We start from the raw sequence: 6426 nt of genomic DNA on the forward strand, positions 1-6426 counted from the left end.
TTCATATTATTGAATATTTGGTCCCTTTATTGAAGGATATAATCCCTGACTATTAATTTTAAAGAAATTGAATTCAATATAAAATATTTGTCATTTTCTTGGCAAATTTATATGAATTTAGTACCGTAGGGAAAAAAAGGGAATTTTTAGAAGCCGCGTAGGGAATTTTCAAAAAACTTCCTGGCATCACTGGGGCTACGTAGCTGTTATTGCCATCAATAGACAATTATCGTTATAACCCAATAAACACAAACGTTTGAAAAATACTAAATTTCAACAATTTTTAAACATTTTTTCAAAGGATTAGGGTAATATTCAAGTTGAGAAATTGTTGAGAAATTGGCGTTCTCATTACCCTCAACAGTAAAATTCGACGCATTAGCAATAATTTCTCAATTGTTATCCTCAAATTGAAATGCATCGCTACTCAATAATTTCTCAAACAATTTTCGATGCGAGTCAAATTAAAAATTAACATTGTTGCAAATACTTTTCAACCAAAATTTGTACAAATGATATCCCCACTTCTAATTGAAAGTCAAAGCCAAAATTCTATGAATTTTGTATAATTTATTGATTTTCGTCAAAATAAAATATATAATAATACACTACACAATACACTACAATACTAATTGAAAACTAAATATCTAATTAAACATATCAACAAATAAGAAAAAAACAACAAAACTTTAAATATCTTAAACATTATTTGTAAACACTTTTGCATAGATAATTCGATTTCCTTCCTGTTTGTGTCATAAAACTGTATTGAAATTAATTAATATGCGGGCAATTTGAAATTAGGAACGGGGTGGACCGCGTGTTAGCATAGATTTCCAGCAGAAGGAATTCACATAATATCCATTTTAAGCTGATAATAGGATGTAAATTAAACTGACGATGTGATGCACATTTTCACCAGAAGTTAATGATATGGAATAATATCAAGTTTTTAACAATTTTAATTTGTTGCACTTTGAAGTCTTTCTGGAAACTTTTTCTTGTCGATAAGCCATTCATTTTTTATCGGCCAGCTTCATAATGTTTGCAAGAATGTAGCATCCAAAGATTTTAGTTTTCTGTAAAAAGATTTAAAACTAGTGACTTCTCTAAAATGTTGATTTAATTTTTCACATTGACTTACCAATTATTATAAACTATTTGAAACAGTTCCAGTTAATTGTCCAACATTTTTTCATCGGTCAGCTTTTTAATGTTTTCAAGAACGTAGAATCCATAATTTCAGTTTTCGGCAAAGAGATATACATTTAGTGATTTTCTTAAAATGTTATTTCATTTCTTATTTTCACTTACCTATTATTATAAACTATTTAGAGTAAAGTCAGTTATTTGCCTAAAATTTTCCATTTTTTATTTCTTCCAATTGACCACGAACTTCGTTGAACAAAGAAGTATTAAAAACCACATGGTTTTTTCGTTGCATTTTAGGGTAGTATTTTGTCAAAGATTTCTCATGTTATCTTCATATATTATCTCATATCTCATTCTCATATTATCTCATATTATCAACACGTTTTCAAAGATTTCATCAACATTTTGGCAAATTGGATGTAATTCGCAAACAATTTGAAGATGTATTGAAGATGAGCTGTTTCAAGTCAAGTTAAATTTATATTGAAAATTACATTTACCCCCAAACTGAAAAGTTGTTGTATTTGAAAAACGCTCATCCTGTGTTTATTGGGAAGTTATATTTATATAGCATAGTTTGTGGCGCCCACAAGCCGATGCAAACATAACATTGTTAAGGCGAAACATACATTTGTTGGCCACGTGGAGCAATGGTTAGCATGTCCGCCTTGCATGCGGACATGGTTAGCATGTCGTGGGTTCAAATCCTGCTCCGACCGAACACCATTTTTTTCTTATATTTTTACATATATACCAAAAATTCCGAAAATATGTTCGACATTTCATATTACTATATAAAATTTTTAGAATGAAACTTCGAAATGTGGGTTATTAAAGATTTACAGTCAGAAAATAACAGTGCTTGATATAAATGAAATGGACTGAGTTTTTGGATAATATATTATCCTTTTATTGCAAAAATGAAAAATTTGTGACAAAAAACGTTTTTGGTATAAAAGTTTGAAATTTTCGAAAAAAAATCAAAAACTCTTAGAAAAGAAGAACGTGAAGTCGAGTATAAACATAAATATTATTCCATCGAATAATAAATTCTAAACAATAATTTTACAACCAACACATACATTTATTTAGGAGTGAACAATTTTTTTGATAGCATATAACACCATTTTAATTACATTCAAAATTTATCGTATTTAGAAATATAAATAAATATGCATTTTTATTAACGAATAATTTTGTACTTAATTTAATTTTTACCATTAAGGCCGGTATTAAGTTGGCATTATAGCTCACGGTTACTTTTCTTTAATAATTTATTTTAAAGAAAATAAACTTATTCAATTGTTGCTTGGGATCATTCCCCACCAAGTTATAGTACAATTTGCCCAAAAAGGTTATAACGTTATTCTGGTTTTACCGATTCGAGTTTTGACGCTAAAATTAAAAATAATAAAAAGTTTTTATAGATCTTACTGTTTCACTGTTTACGGAACTTACGAACTCAAAGGGGTATTAAAAAAGAGGAAATCGCTCATATAATGTGGGTAATAAATCCAAATTTCTGGAAATAGGGCAATAGATTTATGTAATAGGTACATGTAAGTCAAAATACGATCGCACTGAAAAAATATTGTCGTGAGACCAAAGATTTCATGTCCTTAAAATACGAATGCGTTTAGCATAGAAGACGCATTTCTCTGATATAAAGTTTTTTCCTTGTCCGAAAGACGATGAACTTTTCTATAAAGTCGTTTTTTCCATATAATTAAGTGATTCAAATTAAAAATGGGTATCTTAAAATGAAAGAAAATTCTGTTTGACTAAGGTTAACTTATCTTTAATAATTGTGAAAAAATATTCAAAATTAAAAAAATTGTCTTTAAATTTGTTGTCTTTTTGCATCTTGACATCAAAGCAAAAAAGCGTTTTGTAGCAGCGTTTTGTGTACATTCTACTTTGGTAGGACGAAATGTTCCAGTAGTGTATATAAACGTAAATGGGTTACAGGGCGAGGCATATTTTGATACAGCAGCTCGGACTAGTGTTGCTGGTTTCCACCTTTTTTAGACGCTGTTACGAAAAGAAGTGCCATTTCAAAAAGTTTGCGCTGAGATAATTTTAGCGGACGGTATTCCACGAAACGAAATAGTATATTCAACAGTGGTAGATATTATCATAGGAAAACGTTTCAAGAAAATCCGTTTTATTTGTCTGCCTAAAGCTATAGGAAACAGAACGTTATTGGGAATTGATTTCCTGGAAGAAAATAATATTGTTCTGGACCTCGCTCAGCGTATATGGCATTTTAAAGACGACCCGTCAACAAATTTTAACTTAAAATTACATACCGCTCGAATGATTAGTTGTATGTCTTTAACTAAACACGTAAATGAATATCCAGATTATTTGAATCAATTTTTATCATGGTTTGAAGAGGGAAATAACGAGTACTCACCGAAAAGCATTAACGATATTTTTGAAGACACGCTTCGAGAAAAGCCGGAAGTATCCAATGAAATAAACGTTTTCCCACCACCAAAAAGAATTAAGTATGATAAATATTGCGATGATGTAATTAACCCCATGGGGCTGAACTCTATTGACATAAATCTGCGTTCAACAGAAGGCCCTCATTTAGCAGACAATGAAAGAAATTTACTTGAAGCATTATTGGAAGCCGAAAAAACCATCTTTGAGGTTATCGATATTCCGACACCTCATGTAGAACACTATATACGAACAGGATCACACGAGCCAATCGCCACGGCACCGTACAGAATTTCTCCGAAAATGAAAAAAGTTTTAAAGAATGAATTATATAAGATGTTGGATAAAGGCATAATAGAGGAAGTCGAATCGCCTTGGGCATTACCAGTAGTTCTGATACCTAAAAAAGATGGCTCAACTAGACTATGCGTTGACTATCGTCGTTTAAATGCAATTACAACAACTGATACCTACCCATTACCTAGAATCGACGATCTGTTGTACTCAGCAAAAACCACGCCTTTTATGTCAACTTTAGACTTGCGTTCCGAATATTGGCAAATTAAAATTGCGGAAAAGGACAAAACGAAAACAGCATTCACTACTCCTTTCGGTATATATGTCTTCAATAGAATGCCTTTTGGGTTGAAAAACGCCCCTGCGACTTATCGATAAGTTTCGCAATGGCCTACCGAATGTTACGATATTAGCATATCTTGATGATATCATTATATGCTCGAAAGACTTAGATTCGCATATAAACGACTTAAAACAAACTTTTACGAGACTTAAAATATTTGGTTTCATCTTAATAGAGATAAGTGTTTCTTTTGTAAGCCTGTGATCAAATACTTAGGACATATTTTGACCACAGAGGGGTTAAAAACAGACCCAGAAAAAAACAAAAGCCATTATGGAGCGTCCCAGGCCAAGAAACCCCAAAGAGGTTTTGTCGTTTTTACAAACATGCTCATGGTATAGGCGCTTTATTCCTTCATTCGAAAGTGTTTCAAAACCTCTATCAGACTTAGCTAAAAAGAACGCTGTTTGGAAGTGGTCTGACAAGGAACAAGCCGCTTTTGATAACATGAAAACTCTTTTGTCCTCCCCACCAATATTAAAACAAGTTGATGAAAATTTGCCTTTTATATTAAAAACCGATGCTAGCAATTATGCTCTCGGGGCATTATTGGTCCAGGGGGAGAAGGACGAAGAGCGTATAATTGAATATGTAAGTCGTTTGTTATTACCGGCTGAGCGAAATTATTCCACAACGGAACGGGAAGCCCTTGCCGTAGTTTGGGGAGTTCAAAAATTTAGAGGCTACATTGAAGGTGCAGATATTTTGGTTCTTACCGACCATCAGCCTTTAAAGTGGCTATTCAGTCTGAAAAGCCCTACCGGTAGGTTAGCACGTTGGGCCTTACAGCTGCAAACCTATAACATTCGATTTGAGTATACTCCCGGCCGTCAAAATATTGTGGCAGATACACTATCAAGACCTCCTTGCCAACATCAAAACACCGGCGAAATCAAGTGTGAGTGAATGGCGATTGAAATCGATTTTCCACGTAAAGGGGCTGAGAAAGGCTCAAATGAAGGACCCAGCATTAAAAAGCATAATTGCTTCCTTCGGGAATGACGACGAGAATGTCTGTAGGTACACTAATAGTGGATACATCATGTTAGAAGGAGTGTTATATAGATTTTGCTCCGAAGAAGAGTCGGAAAATGGGCAATTGGTAGTACCAGAGTTTAATTCTCTACAATTATCACGACGCTTTTACAGCTGGTCACTATGGTATAGATAGAACTATTAGTCGGATAACACCGCACTATTATTGGCCAGAAATGAGGTCAGAAATCACAGACTACGTGAAGGCCATCGATACAAACCCACGAATATGAAATCTGCTGGTCTGCTAAAAACAGTGTGCAGTAACGGCCGATTTGAAATAATAGCTGTTGATCTGTTCGGCCCATTACAAAGGACCCCACAAGGACACCAGTGGATATTAATTGTGGAGGATTTTTGTAGTCGGTGGACTGAGCTATTTCCAATGGAAATGGCGTCGGCTGAAGAATGTGCCCCGATTTTGTTAAATGAAGTACTCTTGCGTTATGGAATTCCAAGAAGAATCCATTCAGATAATGGTTCGCAATTTGTGTCTAGCGTAATGCAAAATCTCCCATTCTGTTTGGGAATTACACAGTCATTTACCCCAGTGTATCACCCCAAATCTAATCCGGTGGAAAGGAAAAACTGTGATCTGAAAGTTCAGCTATCAATGTATGTGGGCCGAGGTCACACAAGCTGGGACAACAATTTGTCATCAGTAAGATTTGCCATGCGCTTCAATAGGGTATACCGCCGCTTACCTAACTTTTGGGCGTGAGCTGAGAACATCTATGGAAGTCCAAACAGTTTAAGAGCAATAGTTATATCTGAAAATTTTGTGCCACAAATGGATAAACCCGATGTACCAATTTCAACGTATCATGCATCAGATTTAACAAGATTGAAGGGAAAAGATGAGACCCCACTCTATGAAATCAGGCGAGGAGGTCGACCAAGCAAACATGCTACAACAGACAAACAATAATCACATATCGGTTCGTCCGAATACGCTGATACAAACAACAAATCTGAAATACAACTGTTAAACGAAACACATAATCAACAAAAAATTTGCAACAACCGGATGGGACAACAACGCAAGCAACAACCGGACATGAATGTAACATACCGCAAGCAACTGGCAGTGCCCATGCTAACAATGCATCTAATACAGAAGCCAAAAGATCCAATCGTAACCGGAAGCAACC

General features: G+C 34.3%; 1 long non-coding RNA gene across 1 annotated transcript; it reads right to left on the reverse strand.

Annotated features, from left to right (window-relative positions):
* Positions 1-550: 550 nt before the first annotated feature.
* Positions 551-1252, reverse strand: LOC142223093 (uncharacterized). The gene is made up of 2 exons (XR_012718557.1): positions 1145-1252; positions 551-1079 (listed from the first exon to the last, which is right to left on the reverse strand). It is a non-coding gene; the product is annotated as an uncharacterized LOC142223093 (long non-coding RNA).
* Between the last annotated feature and the right edge of the window lie 5174 nt (positions 1253-6426).

This window comes from Haematobia irritans, chromosome 2 (assembly GCF_050003625.1).
Source record: "Haematobia irritans isolate KBUSLIRL chromosome 2, ASM5000362v1, whole genome shotgun sequence".
In the NCBI taxonomy this organism is placed as follows: domain Eukaryota; kingdom Metazoa; phylum Arthropoda; class Insecta; order Diptera; family Muscidae; genus Haematobia; species Haematobia irritans.